The sequence below is a fragment of the Geotrypetes seraphini genome, chromosome 4, assembly GCF_902459505.1.
Source record: "Geotrypetes seraphini chromosome 4, aGeoSer1.1, whole genome shotgun sequence".
In the NCBI taxonomy this organism is placed as follows: Eukaryota; Metazoa; Chordata; class Amphibia; order Gymnophiona; family Dermophiidae; genus Geotrypetes; species Geotrypetes seraphini.
In genome coordinates, this window is record NC_047087.1 from 162,476,259 (window position 1) to 162,499,715 (window position 23,457).

The following is a 23,457-nucleotide window of genomic DNA, read 5'->3' on the forward strand; positions in this document are numbered from 1 at the left end:
CATGGAGCCCGATCCTTAGCGGAGGGTGAGCTATACTATCTGAACTGGATAAGCGACAGGAGAGAGAGCTGGGTGATTTGCTAAGCTATGGGCTGGATGGACAGTGGAAAGAGGGGAAGAGTCAGAGCGGTTGGAAAGTTATACTTGGTAGCAGGATAATAACGAGCAGGAATAACAGGTGGTATTTTAAACAACAGTAAATGAGGTAAGGGTAAGAACAACTGGAGAAACACGGTATGCTGGAAAGTAGGCAACTGGATGATATCGGAGCAGGTAGATGCTGTCCTGTAAGAGGGTTAAGTAGTGTGAGAGAGGGGGTTTGGGCCTGGCAGGGTATGTCAGAACGGCTCTTTCTGAAAGAGAAAGGATGGCTTGCAAAGTCGGCTCTCCTGTGTCGGGAGGGGGGCGGAGCAGGGCTCCCACGCTCCTCTCCTTAGTGCAGGGGGTGCCAGAGGAAAAGGCAGGTTCCTCCGGTGAAGATGGCTTGCAAAGTCGGCTCTCCTGTGTCAGGAGGGGGGCGGAGCAGGGCTCCCACGCTCCTCTCCTCGAAGCAGCGGGGGCCGGAGGAGAAAAGCAGGCTCCTCCGGTGAAAAAGTCTGTAAAAGTCGGCTCTCCTGTGTCGGGAGGGGGGTGGAGCAGGGCTCCCACGCTCCTCTCCTTAGTGCAGGGGGTGCCAGAGGAAAAGGCAGGTTCCTCCGGTGAAGATGGCTTGCAAAGTCGGCTCTCCTGTGTCAGGAGGGGGGCGGAGCAGGGCTCCTACGCTCCTCTCCTCGAAGCAGCGGGGGCCGGAGGAGAAAAGCAGGCTCCTCCGGTGAAAAAGTCTGTAAAAGTCGGCTCTCCTGTGTCGGGAGGGGGGCGGAGCAGGGCTCCCACGCTCCTCTCCTTAGTGCAGGGGGTGCCGGAGGAAAAGGCAGGTTCCTCCGGTGAAGATGGCTTGCAAAGTCGGCTCTCCTGTGTCGGGAGGGGGGGTGGAGCAGGGCTCCCACGCTCCTCTCCTCGATGCAGGGGGGGCCGGAGGAGAAAAGCAGGCTCCTCCGGTGAAAAAGTCTGTAAAAGTCGGCTCTCCTGTGTCGGGAGGGGGTGGAGCAGGGCTCCCACGCTCCTCTCCTCGATGCAGGGGGGGCCGGAGGAGAAAAGCAGGCTCCTCCGGTGAAAAAGTCTGTAAAAGTCGGCTCTCCTGTGTCGGGAGGGGGTGGAGCAGGGCTCCCACGCTCCTCTCCTTAGTGCAGGGGGTGCCGGAGGAAAAGGCAGGTTCCTAAGATGAAGATGGCTTGCAAAGTCGGCTCTCCTGTGTCGGGAAAGGGGTGAGCAGGGCTCCCACGCTCCTCTCCTCGATGCAGGGGGGGCCGGAGGAGAAAAGCAGGCTCCTCCGGTGAAAAAGTCTGTAAAAGTTGGCTCTCCTGTGTCGGGAGGGGGGCGGAGCAGGGCTCCCACGCTCCTCTCCTTAGTGCAGGGGGTGCCGGAGGAAAAGGCAGGTTCCTAAGATGGATGGCTTGCAAAGTCGGCTCTCCTGTGTCGGGAGGGAGGCGGAGCAGGGCTCCCACGCTCCTCTCCTCGATGCAGGGGGGGCTGGAGGAGAAAAGCAGGCTCCTCCGGTGAAAAAGTCTGTAAAAGTCGGCTCTCCTGTGTCGGGAGGGGGGCGGAGCAGGGCTCCCACGCTCCTCTCCTTAGTGCAGGGGGTGCCGGAGGAAAAGGCAGGTTCCTCCAGTGAAGATGGCTTGCAAAGTTGGCTCTCCTGTGTCGGGAGGGGGGCGGAGCAGGGCTCCCACGCTCCTCTCCTCGATGCAGGGGGGGCCGGAGGAGAAAAGCAGGCTCCTCCGGTGAAAAAGTCTGTAAAAGTCGGCTCTCCTGTGTCGGGAGGGGGGCGGAGCAGGGCTCCCACACTCCTCTCCTTAGTGCAGGGGGTGCCGGAGGAAAAGGCAGGTTCCTCTGGTGAAGATGGCTTGCAAAGTCGGCTCTCTTCTGCCTGGCAACTAAAATTCAATGCAAAGAAATGCAGAGTAATGTATTTGGGAATTAATAATCAGAAGGAACCGTATATGCTGGGAGGTGAGAAGCTGATATGCACGGACGGGGAGAGGGACCGTGGGGTGATAGTGTCCGAAGATCTAAAAAGTGTGACAAGGCAGTGGCTGCTGCCAAAAGGATGCTGGGCTGTATAAAGAGAGGCGTAGCCAGTAGAAGGAAGAAGGTGCTGATGCCCCTGTACAGGTAAGGCCCCACTTGAGAGTATTGTGTTCAGTTTTGGAGACCGTATCTGGCGAAGGATGTAAGAAGACTTGAAGTGGTCCAGAGGAGGGCGACGAAAATGATAGGAGGCTTGTGCCAAAATATATATGAGGAGAGACTGGAAGCCCTGAATATGTATCCCCTAGAGGAAAGTAGGGACAGGGGAGATATGATTTTGACCAGTGGTCTCAAACTCGCGGCCCGGAGGCCACATGCGGCCCGCCAGGTACTATTTTGAGGCCCTCAGTGTGTTTATCATAATCACAAAAGTAAAATAAAACAGTTTCTTGATCATATGTCTCTTTAGCTATAAATTACAATATTATTATTAAGAATTAGCCAAAAGGAAATATTTATAAATTATGTTTAAATATGTTTATTGGGTTATATAATAAACAAAATTAACAGTATACATCTTTTTCAAACATGTAACATCCCCCCTCCTCCCCCTCCCTGCCTCCATCCCCCCACCCCCCCAACATCCATAAGTAACAAGATTCCATCCTCTATCAATCCAATTATTACGGGTTCAATAGGTTACTTCGAGCTTTATGAGTCAGTGTTAGCCAAAATGGTTCCCAAACGGAACTAAATGTACGTCCTGTAGGAGTGTCCAATGAAGCCAAGGATAGTCGTTCCATTGATGCTTGACGAAGCATCAGGATTCTCCAGAGTGACACTGTCGGCGGATCCGATGCAATCCAACAATGTAATATTGTTTTCTTTCCCAATAGGAATGTCCGGGTCATAAAACCTCTAAAACCTTTCGGGGATACCCGGGGGATTGAGTCCATTGAGAATAACAAGTCCGGACAATTAACATAACCATGTTGCCACATAGAAGTGATATGTTGTTGTAGCTGTATCCAGAAGCCCTGTACCAAGGGGCATGTCCAAAATTGGTGACCCAAAGAAGCTCCTGGTTGGGCACATTTAGCACACATGTCTGTAGCACTAATTTTAGCACGATATAAGTATGCCGGTGATCTGTAGAGACGTAGGTAGAATTTATAATTCAATTCAATAAGGGTCACTTGACCTGTTACTTTAAAGATTGCTTGAAGACCCTGCTGAATATGCTGTCCAGTCACCTCACATGGTATATCTCCTGACCAACGGGCCGCATAATTGTCATAGGAAATGGGCTCCAAACTCTCTCGCAAAAAACGTAAATGGAATTTCAACGGAATTTGAGTCTGGGCCGTCAGGCATAGCGCTTCCGAAATAGCTTCCTGACTATGACTTGTAAGTCCTGCCGAAGGTAGTGATCTAATATAAGATGTCATCTGTGCATATGCTAACCAGTACCTAGGGGTCCAGTTATATTCAGACTGCATCACAGTGAATGGCGGCACCGTTCCCTGTGCTGTTACCACCTGTGAAATATATTGTAAATTAGAAGTTCTCCACACCGATGCAGGAAATCTAGATGTCCCAGGTGGAAAATCGTTGTTATCTATGAAAGGCAGGTAAGCTGTGGCTATTGGGTTTATCTTTAACTGTCTACATAAACGCCTCCACACCTGACGCAGCGGTTGAAATAAAATTTTTCCAACTGGTGATGGTCCCCCTGGAAGACGTAATGTGTGCAATAAATAGCTGAAGTGATATGGGTAGCATAGTGTCAGCTCCGAGGGAGTAGCCGAAAAATGGCTTGTCCCTCTGAACCAGTCATTTAAGTGCCTCATTTGGCACGCCTGAGAGAACATTCGGAGGCTATGCAGTCCCAGTCCTCCCTGTTCCTTAGGCAGCATCAAAATAGACAGGGAAATCCTAGCTTTTTTACCATTCTTATATTTATAAATTATAAAGAGTTTTACCTCTAGCAAAATTGTCATTCCTTTAATAAGACATTAACTATTTTTTCTGAGGCCCTCCAAGTACCTACAAATCCAAAATGTGGCCCTGCAAAGGGTTTGAGTTTGAAACCACTGATTTAGACGTTCAAATACTTGAAGGGTATTAACGTAGAACAAAATCTTTTCCAGGGAAAGGAAAATGGTAAAACCAGAGGACATAATTTGAGGTTGAGGGGTGGTAGATTCAAGAAAAATGTTAGGAAATTCTACTTTACGGAGAGGGTGGTGGAAGCCTGGAATGCGCTCCCGAGAGAGGTGGTGGAGAGGAAAACGGTGACTGAGTTCAAAGAAGCGTGGGATGAACACAGAGGATCTGGAATCAGAAAATAATATTAAATATTGAACTAAGGCCAGTTCTGGGCAGACTTGCCTGTATATGGAGGATGGGCTGGGGAGGGCTTCAATGGCTGGGAGGGTTTAGATGGGCTGGAGTAGGTTTTAACGGAGATTTCGGCAGTAGGAACCCAAGCACAGTACCGGGTAGAGCTTTGGATTCTTGCCCAGAAAAAGCTAAGAAGAAAAAATTTAAAAAAGTAAATTGAATCAGGTTGGGCAGACTGGTTGGACCATTCGGGTCTTTATCTGCCGTCATCTACTATGTTACTATTTTAGCCCTAATAAGGGCAGTTAGGTTTCAAAAGCGTCTTGGAATAAGAATGTTTTTAATTTATTTTTAAAATGGGGATGAGATATTTCTGAACGGAGAAGGTTAAGGTGCAATTCCAAAGAGAAGGGTGGTTACCACAAAATTATTAGATCGAATAGTATTGATGTGCTTTAAAGAAGGAATTGTTAAGAGATTTTGAGATGTAGAGCAAAGGGCTTTAGATGGACAGTAAGGTATGATTAGACTATTAATAAATTCAGGTTGGTTACTGGAACGGGTTTTAAATGTCAATAAAATAATTTTATAATTGATTCTTTATTAGGGAATATCATTAATTTTGATTTTTCAACAGTTAATGATAATTTATTGTCGTCTAGCCAGGATTTTATTTTCTCTAATTTCAGGTTTATATTAGAAACTTTGTCTGGTTTACTAAGATCTATTGGATGGATTAATTGAATGTCATCTGTATTCGCGAATATTGTGAAACCTATAGACTGCCCTAATGTTAAGAGCAGGGACATGAAAATATTGAAAAGTAATGGAGATAAGATGGAACCCTGAGGGATACCTTGATTATTTTTAAAGGGTTCTGAAACATTAGAGTTGAAAATTACCTTAGAAGACCTGTCAGAAAAAAAAGATGAAAACCAATCCAAGACCTGGTCAGAAATTCCAATTTCTTGGAGATGTAATAGTAAGAGTCTGTGGTCGATTGTGTCAAATGCAGAAGAAAGATCAAGAGAAATGAGAGAGCTCGGTAGCATGATGTTGGCGAAATCCAGTCTGATTAGGATGCAGAGCCTTAGGGCTCCTTTTACTAAGCTGCGTTAGGGCTTTAGCGTGCCCTAGACGCTAATGCCAGCATTGAGCTGGCGTTAGTTCTAGCCACATAGCATGGGGTTAGTGCGCGCTAAAAGCTAGCACACCTTAGTAAAACGAGCCCTTAGCTTTTTCTATGAAATCTGTTAATTGGAAGAACACGATTTTTTCAGTAAGTTTTGCTAGGAAAGGAATATTGGCTATGGGTCTGTAATTGGATAATTCTAGTGAGCTTGTTTTATGATCTTTGACAATGGGATATATGATCAATTCTTTCCATTGGTTAGGCAGGGATCCAGAGCTGAGGATAGTCTTAACCAAATCGAGTATTAATGGGCCAAAGATACTGAAGAACCATTTCAAGAGGAATGGAGAGAATATTTCATTACGGGTTCCCTTAATGTTGAGAGTATTCAAGCACTTCTTAATTTCTTGAATAGACGGAAGAGTGAAACACGAACATTTTGAGAATGGAAGGCTAGTAATTTCTTTAGCTTCGGTTGAATCAATGGTATTATTATCATCTGTTTTGATAGTTTCTCTAATTTTCTTGACTTTATCAATAAAATATGTTGCTAAGGCCTGAGCTGTTGGAAGGGAATCAGTCGCGTTTGTTTGTTTCTTCTTTGAGGTTAGTGATTTAGTTATGACATATAAGGCAGCTGTGTTTTTGGCTTTTTTAATTTGTTTGGAATAGTATGCTTTTTTGGTATTATTTCTGATTTGTAGTATGAGGCATACTCCGTAAATTTATTAAAATTTACTGGTATTTTGTTGTGTCGCCACTTCCTCTCTAGAGTACACAGTTGTTTTTTAATCAGAGATAGACGAGCAGTGTACCAGGGTTTTTTTTGTTTACGAGGGGAGATGGCATAGGTGGAAACAGGGGCCAAAGAGTCTAAAAGATCAGAAATAGAAGAGTTTCATATGGCTAGTTTGTCATCAATAGCAAGATTTGTCATATTCTCTGATTTAAGCATAAAGTTAGCAGTTATGGAAGCAGTGTCTAATTTAGTGTAGTCACGAGTTCTGATCTTTTTAGGTTGGGTAAGACTTAATCTGTTGGAGGAAAGAGATCAAAAAGTGATCAGACCAGAGTTTTTGTTCAATGGAAGAAAGATAATAATGGTCCTTACATGATTCTTGGACAAAAACCATGTCTATGGTATGACCTGCTAGGTGGGTTGGGCCTGAGAACAAGGTGCGAAGACCCAGGTTATACAGGTCAGCTGCATAAGTATTAGTATTAGTATGGTCAAAGTGTATATTAAAATCATCTAATATGATCGGGTCAGTTGAAGAAGTATAAAAATCAAAGATTGTAGATTGAAGTTGAGTTAAAGCAAGACTGCTAATAGGGGAGGAAGATATAATAGTAAATAGTAAGAGAAGGGGTTAGTTTTTACTTTAAACTAAATGCATTCTAGGGAACTGTTTCATGGAGAGAACTCAAGATTCGTAATTAGAGCAGTGCGATGGATTATTGCTAACCCTCCACCCTTCTTCCTTTTCCGATGGTTATATTGATAGGTGAAGTCTGAGGGACAGGCAAATGTAAGGTAACTTTCTTCACCTTCTGTCCGCCAGGTTTCCGTAACACAGAGAGTCAAAATTGTTCTGTAATATTGTATCATGCAATAGGTGATATTTAGTTTTCAAAGAACGGGAGTTTATAAGGCCAATTTTAAGAGAGTCAATTTTAGTGTTTGCTGGATTGTGCCATGGACAGAGACATATTACATTACATTACATTACATTACATTCGGGATTTCTATTCCGCCATTACCTTGCGGTTCAAGGCGGATTACAAAAGGTTAGTTTAAGGACAGGATTACAATGAATTAAAGAATTACAGAATTACAGAGTTAGAGAATTACAGAATTACAGAATTGCATGAATTATAATGAATAGCTAGATAGGTAAGGTGTAGATCTTGAGGGCTTTTAGAGGTCGTGTTGTTATTGCTGTTTTAGGAATTTCTTGAAAAGTGTGGTTTTTATTTCTTTTCTGAACGTCTTATAGTCTGGGGTTGTCATCAGAAGGTTGGATATCTGGTTGTCTAGTCTTGCAGCCTGTGTGGCTAGGAGGCCGTCATATTGTTTTGTTCTTTTTACTTCTTTGGATGGGGGGGGTATGAATGGGGAGTGCGTTTTTCTGTGTCTGGTGTTGGTTGCTTGGATGAGGCGATTGTTCAGGTATGATGGGCTGTCTCCGTGTAGGGTTTTATATAATATGCAGTAGAATTTGAATTGGATTCTTTCTTGGATTGGGAGCCAGTGTGAGTTGGTGAAGGCCTCAGTGATGTGGTCGTGTTTTCTCAGTGAATAGGCGAGTCTTAAGGCTGTATTTTGGATTGTTTGGAGTTGTCTTATCGTATTTGCTGGACATGGGAGGAAAAGTATGTTACAGTAGTCCAATATGCCTAGTATCAGGGATTGTACTATAAGTAGGAATTGTGTACTTTCAAAGAATTTTCGGACTTGTCTCAGGTTTCTCATGATTGCGAATGATTTTTGAGTTGTTTTGTTTATTTGCGGTTGCATTGTGCAGCATCTGTCTATGGTCATGCCTAGTAGTTTTATGGTTGTTTGGATGGGATATTTGGTTGCGTTTATGTCTAGTATGGTTGTGGTTTGGATCTTGTCGTTTTCTAGGAGGATGAATTTGGTTTTGTCTTGGTTGAGTTTAAGTTTGTGATTTTCCATCCAGGTTGTGACTGCTTCCAGTGTTTGGCGAAGTTCGTCTGTCATGGTTGGTTTGGAATGATCGTATGGGATGAGGATGGTGATGTCATCCGCATAGCTATAGGATGTTATGCCTATATTATCCAGATGAGTTCCTAGAGAGGCAGTGTATAGATTGAAGAGGGTGGGGGATAGTGGAGATCCTTGTGGTACGCCGCAGGGGTTTGACCAGGATTCTGATTTTTCTTTGTTTGATTTTACACTGTAGGTTCTGAGTTTTAGGAATCCTTCGAACCAGGTGTATACTTTATCTGAGATGCCTATTGCATCTAAGATCTGTAGAAGGATGTTGTGGTCTACTAGGTCGAATGCCGCCGATAGGTCCAGTTGTATGAGTAGCATTTTTTTTCCTGTACTAAGTTGTTGTCTGACGGTATCCATGAGGGAGCCTAGTAATGTCTCTGTGCTGAAGTTTGTTCTGAATCCTGATTGCATGGGGTGGAGTAGGTTGTGGTCCTCTATGTAATTGGTGAGGAGTTTGGCTACTAGGCCTTCTATAATTTTGACATATAGCGGAATTGAGGCTATAGGTCTATAGTTAGCTGGGAGGTTTTGTGGTGCCTTTGGATCTTTTTGGATTGGGGTGATGACGATTTCGCTGAGGTTGTCAGGGAATGTGCCCTCTGTGAGCGTGAATTGGATCCATTGTAGAGTTGTGGTGCGGAACTTTACACTAGAGGTGGTAAGGAGATATGAGGGGCAATGGTTGAGGTCACAGGAGGCATGGCTGTATTTTTTGTAGAATTTGTTGAATTCTGACCATTGTATGTTTGGGAATTGAGTCCAAATTCTGTCTGCTGCGATTGCCTCTTTTCCTGTAGGGTGGATTGTGATTGGATTTTGCTTGGATGGGTTGAGGATGAGTGTGGCTCTGGTGTTGGTGATTTTATTCTTGAAATGTTCTGCTAAGAGGGTGGGTGATGGCAGAGGTGTGTTCGTGGTGGTAGTGTGTGGTTTGGTGTCTGTTAATTCTTTCAGGATTTGGAAAATTTTTTTGGAATCTTGTGTTTCTGTGCCTATGAGCTTGGTATAGTAACTTTTCCTCTTGTCTTTTAGTCGGTTTTTGTATAGTTTGTTGATTTTTTTCCAGTCGGTTTTTGTTTGTTCTTGGTTCTTTTTTCTCCATTTTCTTTCTAATCTTCTACACTGTCTTTTGAGTTGGAGTAATTCATTATCAAACCATTGGTCTGATTTCCTGCTGATTCTGGTTTTGGTTTGTAGGGGTGCCAGGTTATCAAGGATGTTGGTGGATACATTTTTCCAGTGGGAGATGAAGTTTTTTGGGTCGCAGTCTTGGATGGTTTCGTCTACCTTTGACCAGAAGATGGTTGGGTCGATATGTTTGCGTGAGGTATATGTGGTTTTTTTTGATTGAGGTGTGAATTTGGTTTTGGTCCAATTGATATTGAAGTTATAGATGTAGTGGTCTGACCATAGGGATGGGGACCATGTTCCGTTAGGAGTTTGGATTTCTTGATTGGATGGTTGGTGAGACATGAATGCTGCAATGTCCAGTTGATGACCTTTTTCATGCGTGGTTTGTGGGTTTAGGATCTTGAAGGATAATGCATTGAGGAAGGATAGACAGTTGTTTGCTGGTATGGAGGTTGGGTCTTCTAGGTGTAGGTTTAGGTCTCCTAGTATGAGGTTAAAATCAGCTGTTAGTGAATTTTGGTAGATGAAGTTTTCAAATTCGGGTCTCACAGTGGTCCAGTTTCCTGGTGTTATGTAGCAGAGCAGGCAGTTTAGAGGGTTTTTTTGTGTTGTGTTTGTGAGTTGGCACGCTAGGAAATCCATTTGTGGAGTGGATACTTTCTCGAGTATGTTTAGAGTTATGGAGTTTTTGAATATTATTGCTAGTCCTCCTCCTCTTTTTTTCTCTCTGCAGGTTACTGTTATTTTGTATCCCGGCGGGCATACTTCTTTTATTCTAGGGTCTGTGTCTGAGGTTAGCCAGGTTTCAGTGAGGAATAAGCAGTCAAGTTTTTCTGTTGTTATCCAATTTTTTATGTTTTCTGTTTTGGGATTTGTTTTCTGTACTGTCAAAGAAGAAAGCGTTCTGAGTAGTAGTTGGGCGATGGCCCCAATGAACTGGAATGTGAGAGTCAAGGGAAGACATGTTGGAGCTCAGATGAACTACGAGTGATAAAGTCAGAATCAATACTGATAAGAGGTTATTTACGCTTCCCGAATGCAACTGAAGAGACTGAGTTAGGGCACCCTTAGGAGGTGCACGAAGGAGCGATATGAGCTCCTTAGGTGTGCTCCTTCGGCATGCGTCGCAAGCAAAGGCAGTTTAAAAGGCATGGATCAGCACTTTAATTGGATGGGTGGGGTTAGCAGCACGGCGGCGAAAGAGCAGGAAACAAATGTCAATCATTGAGCTCAGCTTGTGTAAAGGTCTCTGGTTCTGAATCTTCATCATTCACATCAGGATAAAATAATTCTGGATTGTGAGCAGCTGCTGCATCATCACATTCCTCATCATGTTCCACAGAAGCAAGTCCATCTTGTGGAGGTACAGGGACAGGCAGTGAGTCATCATGAGAAACAGGCCTAATAGCAGAATCCAGCTTAGGATATATAATTTTGTGCTTAGTTTTAGCTGAGAATCCACTTGTGTTCACAAGGCAAAAGTAGCAATATTTAATATGGTCTTGCGGTTCCCTCCATATCATTGGGATTGCAAATGACATTGCTGTTTTTCGTCGATTGAGCCAGTCATGAAGTTCGTTGGAACAACTAGTACAGATGATATGTGGAGCCCAAGACTTATCCTGGTCACCCAGTGGGCAGCCAAAGTACAATTTGTATACTTTCTTCAGATCTACGGTAATTGGGCGACGTTCTGCTTTTCTTGTGAATGAACCACATACGTAATAGAAACTATCTGGATGATTAGTACAATGTCTTGGTATGATAAAGATCGATATTAATCACCGTAAATAATGTCTGTAGCATAAAAAAACAGACAACTGTCGTCAACCCTCCTTATACATTTATCCGATAAATGCGTGATATACCGCCCAATTAATGTTTATAATTATATATAATTAGTGTTTAAGCCCGTTACATTAACGGGTGCTAGAATAGCTGTGTAGAATTTCTTTCTTTCTGTCTCTCTCCCTCCCGCTGTCTATCTTTCTTTCTTTCTGCCCCGTCTTTCTTTCTCTCTATCCCTGCCCCTTTTCTTTCTTTCTCTCTCCCTGCCCCCTGTTTGTATATCTTTCTTTCTTCTATTGGCTCCTGGCGCTTTCTATCACCATTTCCTTAGTCCTCTGTACCCTTTTGGCCCTCATTGATCCTCCACTGCATTTATCACCCTTTCACTCCCAGCTCCATTCCGATCTATTCTTTCTTCCATTACCTCCAAGGCCATTCTTCCTGTCCCTATATTACACCCCACCCAACTTCTCTTCCTTTTTTACCCTTTCTCTTGTACCCCACCCAGGACTAATTTCTCTCTTGTCTCTCCCCTGCCCCTCCTCACGGTACTGCAACTCTCCCCCTCCCCATTCCAACATCTGCCACTTTAACTCTCTTCACCCAACCGCACCCCAACACCAGAGCCTAGACCAATTCAAACCACACACCCCAATCGTATCCTCAGACCACTCTCTCCAGCTCCTGACTCCCCCCCACCTACCTCCTCCCTGGCCACTGCACTGAATCTTTAGGCAGGCTGCCCCTCCCCAGTCCTTCACCCTGATGGACCCTCCACATACACACACCTGCCCTCCCTCTGCGTGGGTCTGGCCTCCTGGACCCCCATTACTTACCCAAGGCGGAAGCAGCGGTCCTAACCTACCAACCCCTCCTCCCTCTGTGCCCCAAAGCAGTAGCAGCGGCAGTAATTCTGACTACCGCATCCAAAGTGATGCAGCAGAGGAAAGGCTCTGCCAGGGCTTGCCACGAACAGCTTGTTTACAGCGCTGCCACTGCTGCTTTGGGTAAGGAATGGGGGGTTGGCAGGTCAGGACTGCTGCCCTGCTTGGCAGTTCCACTGCGCTGAGACGCTTCCCTGCTTGGCAGTTCCTGCTGCCACTGCGCTGAGACGCTTCCCTGCTCTGTGTTTTCTCCATGCTTGGTGGTTCCACTGCGCTGAGATGCTTCCCTGCTTGGTGGTTCCTGCTGCCACTGCGCTGACACGCTTCCCTTGCTTGGCGGTTCCTCTCTGCTTGGCGGTTCTATTCTATTGCGCATGCGGAGGCACGGAGTTTCAAGTGAACATGCGCGGATAGGGTTTTATCATTATAGATGAGCCTCATCACAAAAATGTGACATGCTAGTGAAAAACTAAACACAGATTTGAAATCAGCATGAAAAATACTACAAAACCCACCCAACATTAACTCTGATGAAAATAATGTGTTGACCTTTGTTATCGGTATTTGGTCGTCCTGTCTTTTAGGTCATCCAAGTACTGATTTGGGCAGGTGTTTAGACGCGTTTAAGTTTTATTTTATTTTTTATTAATTAAATTTAATTAATTAATTAAATTAATTCATTAATTTTATTTTTAATAAAAAAATAAAATAAATAAAACTTAAACACTCTAAATTGTATTTTTGTTTCCTTTGTATCTGTTAATTTTGTATGATTTTCTGAATATGAAAAGGGACTTGGGAGTACTGGTCGATAAGTCGATGAAGCCATCTGCACAATGGCGGCGACGAAAAGGGCGAACAGAATGCTATGAATGATTAAGAAGGGAATCACGAACAAATATGAGGTTATCATGCCGTTGTACCGGGCCATGGTACGCCCTCACCTGGAATACTGCATCCAGCACTGGTCGCCATACATGAAGGACACGGTACTACTCGAAAGGGTCCAGAGAAGTGCGACTAAAATGGTTAAGGGGTTGGAGAAGTTGCCGTACAGCTGGACCTATTCTCCCTTGAAAAGAGGAGACTGAGAGGAGACATGATCAAAACATTCAAGATAATGAAGGGAATAAACTCAGTAGATAAAGACAGGTTGTTTACCCTCTCCAAGGTAGAGAGAACGACAGGGCACTCTCTGAAGCAGGGGTGTCGAACTCAATCAGAGAAGGGGCCAAAAATCCAGCCTAAATCGCGGGCCGAATGGTTTACTGAACAGTCATAAACTGACAATGTTAACCAGAAATGTGAATTTAAAATGAGTGGAACAATATTTTCCTTAACAGTGCTGTTAACCAACTCACATGCTATCAAGCAAAACAGTAATATTGGTATCAAGCAAAACAGTAATATTGGAATGTACCTAAAATGCTCATTGTTTTGTTTTCTGGCTAGATGTCTGACACCGTTTTCCCCGTATCAATGAGTCAATGTTCGGTTTTATTTCTTGGGCTGTAGCAACCCGCAAAACAGCATGGAGGTTGTCATCGGTAATGCGTGATCTGTGCTTGTTTTTGTTCAGATTCATTATTGAAAACATCTGTTCACAAAGATAGGTGCTCCTGAACATGGATAGAATACGGGCAGCATGAAGTCGGAGCTCTGGCATTGAGTCAGGGGGCAGTAGAGGGTAGAAGTCCTCAATTTCAACATCCTGAAACCTTGATTTCAGGCCACTGTCAGACTGAAGCTCGATTATCTCCATCTGAAGGTGATGGGGCACATTGTTGACATCAACTGTAAAAGGATTGGCAAAGATGTCAAAGCCTGAGTGCTGTGTTCTAAAGTCAGAGAAGCGCCGCTCAAATTCACTTAGTAAACGGCTAACTTTGGTAGCCAGCCGACTGCAAGGAAAAGTACCAGAAATAGTGGTTGAGATACTCAAACAAACGGGAAAGTGGGCAAGATTGTCCTGTTCCAGTTGGGACTTCCATAGTTGAAGTTTACGCTGGAATGCTGTGATCATGTCAGACATCTTCGTGATGACTTGTTTGCGTCTCTGCAGCTTCAGATTCAGTTGGGCGAGATGCTCGCATATGTCACACATCATAACAAAATCACATAGCCAGGCGGGATCCGACAGTTCAGGCAAGGGCTTTCCTTTACTTTCCATGAAAAGAGCAATTTGTTCTCTGAGCTCAAAAAATCTTTTGAGGACTGTGCTCTTGCTCAGCCATCTTACTTCTGTGTGGTATGGCACGTCTCCATGCTCTGCACCCACCTCCTGTAAAAACTGCTGGAACTGGCGATGATTCAGGCCACGTGCCCTTATAAAGTTAATAGTTTTAATGACTGTGGTCATTATGTCATTCATGTCCAGAACTTTTCCACACATAGCCTCTTGGTGGATAATGCAATGATAAGTAATCAAGGGTGTGTGGCAGTGACTTTTTTGCATTCTTTCCTTCATTAGTCCAACCAAGCCTTTCTTTTCTCCGCACATTGAAGGTGCGCCATCGGTAGTTAGCCCCACCAACTTTTCCCAGGGTAATTTAAAATTATTTATAGATTTCTCCACAGCCTTAAATATATCTCTACCAGTCGTCGTCCCATGCATGGCAGCTACATCCAAAAGTTCCTCAGTGACAGAGAGGTCGGTCTTCGTAGCACGTATAAAGATGGACAGCTGCGCTGTATCAGTGTTGTCTGTGCTTTCATCGATAGCAAGTGAAAAAGCGAGATAACTGCATGCCTGTTCGGCCAGCTGTGATGATAGATTTCCTGAGAGTTCTTGAACTCTGTCTGCAATGGTGTTTCTTGACAAACTGACAGTTTGAAAACTTTGAATCTGGTCTGGGCATACTTTCTCACACACTTTTAGCATGCATTGCTTCAAAAAGGCACCCTCTGAAAAACACCTTGAAGTACGGGCAATTTCTTCAGCCACTATAAAGCTTGCTTTCACTGCAGCATCATTTTTCGCTGTAGCCTTTGTAAACATTTGCTGCTGTGATTGTAGTTTGCCTTTTAGTTCTTTAACAATTTTATGCTTTTCTTCCAAAGTATATTTGCCATACTTAACATTATGTTTGGTGTCAAAATGACGACGTATATTGTACTCTTTCATCACCGACACTGTCTCATAACACAGTATACACACTGGTTTGCCCTCACTAAGCACAAACATGTATTCATTTTCCCATTTGTCATTAAATTGTCTGCCTTCACCGTCAACTTTTCTTTTCCTGGACATTTTGGGATCAATATTGGCAGTAAAAGATGTAGTTTATTGGAAATTTGCGTTAGAATGAAAAAGTCAGTCAATAAATGCCTGGCTGGGTACAGATAGCAGATTCTGTTGCGATTTTTATGCCTACACTTTATGCCAGGAACTGGCAGCTTCTGCTGTGTATTTTTTTTACATAGTTCCCCCCCCCCCCGACGTCCGATTCACCCCAAGCAGGACCGCTCGCACGCACCTGCACCCCCACCCCGAAGGACCGCCGACTCCCCGACTCCCAACACGATCAGGGCAAGAGGGAGCTCAAGCCCTCTTGCCCCCCCGACTCCCCGACACGATCGGGGCAAAAAGGAGCCCAAGCCCTCTTGCCCCGCCGATTCCCCCACCCCCCGACAATATCGGGCCAGGAGGGAGCCCAAGTCCTCCTGGCCCTGGCGACCCCCCCCCCCCGCTAGTTGTTCGGGCCAGGAGGGAGCCCAAACCCTCCTGACCACGGCGACCCCCTACCCCCACCCCGCACTACATTACGGGCAGGAGGGATCCCAGGCCCTCCTGCCCTCGATGCAAACCCCCCTCCCCCCATCGACCGCCCCCCCCCAAGAACCTCCGACCCCCCTGACCGACCCCAACACCCCCACCCCCCTTCCCCGTACCTTTCTGTAGTTGGCCGGACAGACCGGAGCCAAACCCACCTGTCCGGCAGGCAGCCAACGACAGAATGAGGCCGGATTGGCCCATCCGTCTCAAAGCTCCGCCTACTGGTGGGACCTAAGGCTCCCGGGTCTATTCTGATTGGCCCAGGCGCCTTAGGCCCCACCAGTAGGCGGAGCTTTGAGACGGATGGGCCAATCCGGCCTCATTCCGTCGTTGGCTGCCTGCCAGACAGGCGGGTTTGGCTCCCGTCTGTCCGGCCAACTACAGAAAGGTACGGGGAAGGGGGGTGGGGGTGTCGGCCAGGGGGGTCGCGGGTCATCTGGGGGGGGCGGTCGGAGGTTCTTGGGGGGGGGGGCGGTCGATGGGGGGAGATAGATAGCAAGTACGGCCGGCGAGATCACAAGCCTCCTATGTCACCGCGCGTCATTGTGATGGAACGCAGTGGCGTGCAGTGATGACAGCGCAGTGCGGGCCACATTGCAAGGCCTGGCGGGCCGGATTTGGCCCGCGGGCCTTGTGTTTGACACATGTGCTCTAAAGTTAAAAGGGGATAGATTCCGTACAAACGTAAGGAAGTTCTTTCTTCACCCAGAGAGTGGTAGAGAACTGGAATGCTCTTCCGGAGTCTGTTATAAGGGAAAACACCCTCCAGGGATTCAAGACAAGGTTCGACAAGTTCCTGCTTAACCAGAATGAACGCAAGTAGGGCTGGTCTCGGTTAGGGCACAGGTCTTTGACCTGGGGGCTGCTGCGTGAGCGGACTGCTGGGCGTGATGGACCACCGGTCTGACCCAGCAGTGGCAATTCTTATGTTCTTATATTCTGCCTTTGGCCAAAGCGGCTCACAATTAACATATACAGTCTTTAAGTACACACAAAATCTTAAAATTCACATCACAGATTATGAGCCTCACTTTGGTTTGCTTCCCCACTGCTGGGGCTTCTATTTAAACAGCAAAAAAGACAATGAGCTAAACCACATAAATATTTACAACAACAAAAAAAGATAGAAAAAGCTACACAGCATTTCAAGGAATCCGCCACAAAAATCGTCGAAAATACATCTACCAAGTCCCAAAAATGTGAGGTAAATATTGGGGCTTCTGGGCAGCTCTGCTTGTTATCTTAGATTAGAAAGTACTGGACCAAAATAAAAATAATCATGAGCTATGATGACTACAATAAAATTAGGAAGTAAAAACTAGAGCTGATGGAAGCCTAGCTAGGAAAAGAGGCTGCTGCTGTTCACTCGCTACTAAAACATGAGCAAGTGCAATTCTTTCAGGGTGTGAACACCAGAGGACGCTATCAATGCCACGCACTTAAGATAATCCCGAAACTATTCCGCGCTTTTCCTAGTATATCAACGTAAATATCGGAAGCTCAGATAGCCTTTTCTATTCTCCATTCTTATTCCAACCCAGTACTGAAATTCCCCCCGAGATACACGCAAGCCCGAATGGAGATCACATGCTTTTGCCACACCCTCCCTCCTGCCAAAAAGAGAGCGAGAAAAAGCATGAGACACTTTACAGTATAATACAGTACTGAGTTTCCAAATCATCCCGAAACGCCTCTTTTCGTCTTTTTACTGGCATGAGAGTGAGCATGCGGGATGGCTCTTGTAGTTCTCGGCAGCCTCCCTATCCTCCGCTTTGAGGTTCTCCGGTAACTAGAGGACTATAATACCCGGCATACCATGCAGGGGAGGCGCATGCGCGTGCTAGGTGGTGGGTGGGAGGTGATAGTTGGGGCTTGCGCTCGCTTGCCGCCATAGTTGGAAAGTAGTCAGGTGTTGGCGTGCTGGGTGAGTAATTGGAGCTCTGTGTGTAGAATAGGTGTTTCTTGTATACGGAAATACGATGGGAAGTGAACGAATAACAATATTAATATTGGTTACAAGTGGGTAAGGGCGGGCTAGCTAAAGGTGCCCCGAGATTTTCTTATTGAATTAGCGGAGAAGGCGGCCTTGCGGCCTGTATTTTGATGGAAAGGGTGGGGATGGGGACCTGGGGTTTTGGAATACTCTTTGCGTTGGGGGTTTCAGAGTTAAACTTGTTCTCTGTAAGGAGCTGGTACTTTTATATTTTTTTAGGGGCGTGCAGCCCATAATACTAGTGGAGTGTCTTCATCTTTTTTCTTACTCTGTACAGCGCTGCCTACGTCTGGTAGCGCTATAGAAATAATAGTAGTAGTGTCTAAAGGAGGCCGAGCCAGACATGGCTGTTAGAGCTATATCCAAGATAGATAGTTATAGTATCTGCCTTCCAATCGGGATTGTTGTGCTGGAGGGATCTTGTCTTTTTTTCTGAGATGGGAAAGAGCTTACTGGGTTTTAGTTTTTCGAAATGCTTTTGGTATGTGTGTGTGTGTGGGGGGGGGGGGGTGGGGGGGGTGTTGCTAAACAATACAAATTAAACTTCCCTGAAAATAGTGAAAGAGATCACCATATTCTGATATTGGGAGTGTTCTTCAACCTTTTGACACCTATGGACCGGTGGAGATAAAATATTTTGTGGACTGGCACCGGTCCGCGGACAGGCAGTTGAAGAACACTGGGCTAAGTTGTGCCCATCTCCACCCAATCTCTGCCTCAGACCCCGCCCCCATAATAGTACTAATTGTAACAACATTTTTTCCATTCATTTTTCATATATACACACAATATAATCGTATTAACAACACATAATGGTTAACCACAAAATTAAAATACACAAAGCACACTGTATGCTTATCAACATTCATTCCTACCAGAAAACAGATAACCCCATGCAAATGCAGGACCAAAAACTAAAAGTACTAATATTTACAAACAAACCCTAAGATGCAAGACTGCAAGCAGTACAACGCTAGAGGAAAAGAAACAAATGCATTTCTTCCTGAACGTTACATTACATTAGTGATTTCTATTCCACCTTTACCTTGCGGTTCAAGGCGGATTACATAAGAATTGTTATGATCTTAAGAAGTACATATTGATAAGATATTAAGAAATACTTAAGGAATAGTTTGAACATTTTCTAATTTGCTAAGGAGTAGTTGGTAATGCAGGAGGAATTCAGAATATTATTGGTTGTGTTATATTGGTTTTATGTATTTTTTGAAGAGTAGGGTTTTTTTTTTTTTTTTTTTAAGGTTTTGTAGTCTGTGGTCAAAGTCACAGACCACAAAACCTTCAAAAAAGAAACAAAAACCCTACTCTTCAAAAAATACATAAAACCAATATGACACAACCAATAATGTTCCGAATTCCTCCTTCATTACCAACTACTTCTTAGCAAATTAGAAAATGTTCAAACTATTCCTTAAGTACTTCTTAATATCTAATCAATATGTACTTCTTAAGATCATAACAATTCTTATGTAATCTGCCTTGAACCGACAGCAGATGTAAATCAAACACTAATGAAAGCATTCCCCCTACCACTGTTGTATCTCTCCATGCTGTGCCTTGCCTTCTGGCCTGCCCCCCCGGTGTTATCTTCAGGCCGGTCAACGCATTGTCTTCGGGCTGGCTCCCTGAGTGCTGCATTGCACAAAGTTGTGGGTATCGGCTACTCGCGCCTCATCTGGAAGCCTTCCCTCAAACGTTGCGACGTCGGAGAGAAGGCTTCCAGTTCAGGCGCAGGATGCATGTAGGAGTCTTTTCCCACAGCTTTGTGCACTGTAGCACTTAGGGAACCGGCCTGAAGATGCCACGTTGATCGCACCGTGGACCGGCGGCTGAAGAACACTGTCTTCTGCCCGATGGACGTGCCAGCAGAAAATGTTTGCAGACCGGCGATTGAAGAACACTGGTCTAGCTCGGGGTAGGCAAACTTTTTGACTCGGCCATAATGGGTTCTTAAATTTGCCAGAGGGGCAGGACCAAGAGCAGATGGATGGAGTGTTTGTGAACTAATATAAATTAAATGTAAAGTCATAACATAAAAGGTTTTGGTCTTTATTTATTTATTTTTAATTATTTATCAAGTTTTCATAACATATCAAGTATCCACTTGTACAGAAAGATAAAGTTAAACATAAAAAGGAAAATACTTTCCTAATAATAAAAATTAAACAATATAATAGAGATGTAGTAGCTTAACTTTAACTCAAGTCCTCAAAACAGAATCCAAGGATTAGAATCAGCGAGCAATTAATAACACAAATAGGAAACATAAGAAATAAGGACATTCCATTGGTTAGGTTTTGGTCTTTAAAGCATGAAAACGTAATGATCATCTCTCCCTTTCCTTCACACCAATTCTTCCTCTTTCCTTTCTCTCCCCCATATGTGCAGCATCTTTCCTCCCCTCTCACCCATCCCCTTATGCCTTCCCTCTGCAGCATCTTTCTATCCCTCTCATCCCCCTGTGCAGCAAAACCCTTGCCCAGCTTCTATCCTTCTCTCCCTCCCATCCATTGTGCAGCAGAATCCTTGAGTACTTACTCCCGCTGACCCGCCATCCTTTCCTCCCATCCGAACCTCACCGACTGCGAGCCTTACTGCATAACACTTACTGCCTTTCCTTAGGTTCCACACAAAAATAGATTTTAGATAACAGAATAGCTGCCAAACCTATATCTGCTAGACCAGACATGGGCAAACTACGACCTACGGGCTATATCTGGCCCGCCGACCCTCCGAACCTTACATACCTCCCTCCAGAGCAGCGTCGGGCTGGCAGCACTTTAAACAGGCTGCTTTGCAGCCTTCTATGTGCCACGTTACTGATGACATCAGTGATGCGGCAGAGGGAATTCCCCGCAAGAGAAGGCCGCAAAGCAGCCTATTTAAAGTGCTGCCAGCCCGATGCTGCTCTGGAGGGAGGTATGGAGAGTTCGGAGGGTTGGCGGGCCGGATTAAACTAAACAGGCCAGATATGGCCCATGGGCCGTAGTTTGCCCATGTCTGGTCTAGCAGATATAGGTTTGGCAGCTATTCTGTTATCTAAAATCTATTTTTGTGTGGAACTAAGGAAAAGCTGATAATGTTATGCTGTCCTTTGGGTAGCAATATGCATCCTATTGGTATTGAGGGGTCAAGGGTTGTACCCAACTTTCAGCGTTGTTGTAAACTGCATTTCATAATTTGTATGAGTTGAGGTTATTTATTGAAATCTGGTGAAATGTATTAATATGAAAGTTTGAATCCAGATAAACAGGGTCTATAGGATTGTAATTTTGTGCTGTACACGTACAGATTTGAATGAATGTAGGAGGTTTTTTTTGCCAGTGTATTTAAGATAAGCAAGTGTGGAGGAATAGGCTAACACTGGGGTCCCAACTACTGGACCACTGGGTACTGAACTGGGCCACACAGAAAAAATAACCTTTTTTATTTTGTTTGTTTTGGTTTGCAAGGTATTTTATTTTTATTAAGTGACCACTTCTGTCTGCGCCTCTTTCTCGCACTTGTGTCTGTCACAGTTTTTTTCGGTAAGCCCACAAGCTAACTGAAAAATAAATAAAAAAACAAACATCACTAGAGATCTGTTTTGAAAAGGGGGACCCAATGATAAGACAGCAGAAGACTCCAAGACTGCCAACAAAAAGAGAGCTGCATTTAAAAGAAAATACCAAGAGTTCTACTTAAACTACAAATTCATTGCAACAGGTGATTCACATTCTCCAAGCCCGCTCTGTATAATATATGGCGACTGGTTATTCAATAAAGCCATAAAACTTTCAAAACTGCTTTATCGCTTAGAGACCAAGCACCCCTTATTAAAAGACAAACCTTTGGAGTTTTTTTTTAAAAAACCCCAAACTACCCAAAAAACCAAAAACATGAACACGAAGGATTGAAGCAAGGCCATCACTTTATCAAATGTATATGTACTAAGTACATCATTCTTAGTGGTTAACTGTATTTTTAAAGCTAAGAAACCCTTAACTATTGGTGAAGAGTTGATCGTGCCTGCTGCTAAGGACATTTGCCATGAACTTTTAAGAGAGGCTGCAGTTCAAAAGGTGGCACATACTCATTGTCATCAATAGCAGATGAATCCAGAGACTAGTGGGATTACGTCCATCAACTAGCAGGTGGAGATAGAGAGCACTGAGTTGTCCTTAGATATATTGGATGCACAGCCTCCTGGCCAACCAGTATACTCTATCTCCAGCAGGCTGAATGGATGGGTTCCTCACAGCTCCTGGCTTCTGCTTGTGGATGTTGGTCCCAGGCCTGGATGTTTGGAAGAAGGGGTGTTCTGGCTAAACGGTGCCAGCTTTGGAGGTGTACATGGGCCCCTCCAGCATCCCTTACCCTATTGGGACATGGTGCCTTCTCTACTTCTCCTTTCCCGTGTAAGTAAAAAGTTAAAGAGGCACATGTTAATGGAGTACTGGTTCTCAACGACAGTTTCCTCCGTGAGAGGCTTAGCCTTTCTATCTCTTTCTCCCTGCAGTTGGCTATTGAGTGATTATCCCAGGACAAGCAGGCAGCATATTCTTGACTGATGGGTGACGGCACCGACGGAGCCCCGGTACGGACAATTTTAGAGTGATTACACTCTAAGAACTTGGAAAGTTCTAGCAGGCCGCACCGCGCACGCGCGAGTGCCTTCCCGCCCGACGGAGGCGCGCGGTCCCCAGTTTCTTAGTTTCCGCGGAGCTAAGAAGACGCGTCCTTTTCAACGGTTGTTGAAAAGATTATTTCCAATCGCCTTCCCGCTCGCGAAAACCTCTGAGGAAATAATATTTCCTTTTTTTCTTTTATTATTTTATTGTTTATCAAAAAAAAAAAAAAAAGCCTTTTCTTTTTCTTTTATTTCGGTTTCGCCCCGGCGGGGCCTGTTGCCACCATTGAGGCCTCGGCCTTCGATTTGGCAGAAGCCGTTTTTACTTTCATGCCCCCCCAGCCAGGGTTTCAGAAGTGCCAGCGGTGTGCACGGCCCATTTCTCTGACAGACCCGCACAACTGGTGCTTACAGTGCCTGGGTCCCGAGCATAGGGCTTCCACCTGCACCCGCTGTGCCACATTGAAAAAACGAACTTTAAAAAACCGTCAAATTCAGCAACGGTTACTTTTCGGTGCCGATATGTCTGACCCTGCGACATCGACACCGGCATCGGCCCCAACTCAGTCGGCACCCACCTCTTCGACACCGCGCCAGCGTCGCAACAGTCAGGTAAGCCGGCTAAGAAGCCTTCCCCGCTGGAGCGTCCTCCGGTCTCGGTGGCAGCGAGCCCAGTCCTGCCGACCGCGAGGCACCCGCGGAAGCGCTCCGCCCCTATTGAGGTGAGTCCCTCGACCTCGGGCTCCTCATCCTCGGGGCATCGAGAGGTACCGCAGAAGAAAAAAGCGGTACCGGTGCCTTCGCTGGACGACCGAATAGCGGCTGTCCTCCAGGTGCAGCTTAAGGAGCAGTTGCAACAGCTCCTATCTGCTCTATTGGCACCGAACCTTCCAGTCCCGGTCTGGTCTGAGCCCCCGGTACCGACGGTAGAGCAGCCTCTATTGTCTGCTTCTACCTTATCGGTACCGGTTCAT

General features: G+C 45.2%; 1 protein-coding gene across 3 annotated transcripts in view; it reads left to right on the forward strand.

Annotated features, from left to right (window-relative positions):
- The first annotated feature begins 17,696 nt into the window (after positions 1-17,696).
- The window catches only part of NUTF2 (nuclear transport factor 2), a 309,632-nt gene continuing 303,871 nt past the window's right edge, over positions 17,697-23,457 (forward strand). For all 3 annotated transcript variants that reach the window (XR_004539152.1, XM_033941247.1, XM_033941248.1), the window contains exon 1: positions 17,697-17,787. The gene's annotated coding sequence lies outside the window, so the exon portion shown is untranslated. The remainder of the gene's footprint in view (positions 17,788-23,457) is intronic.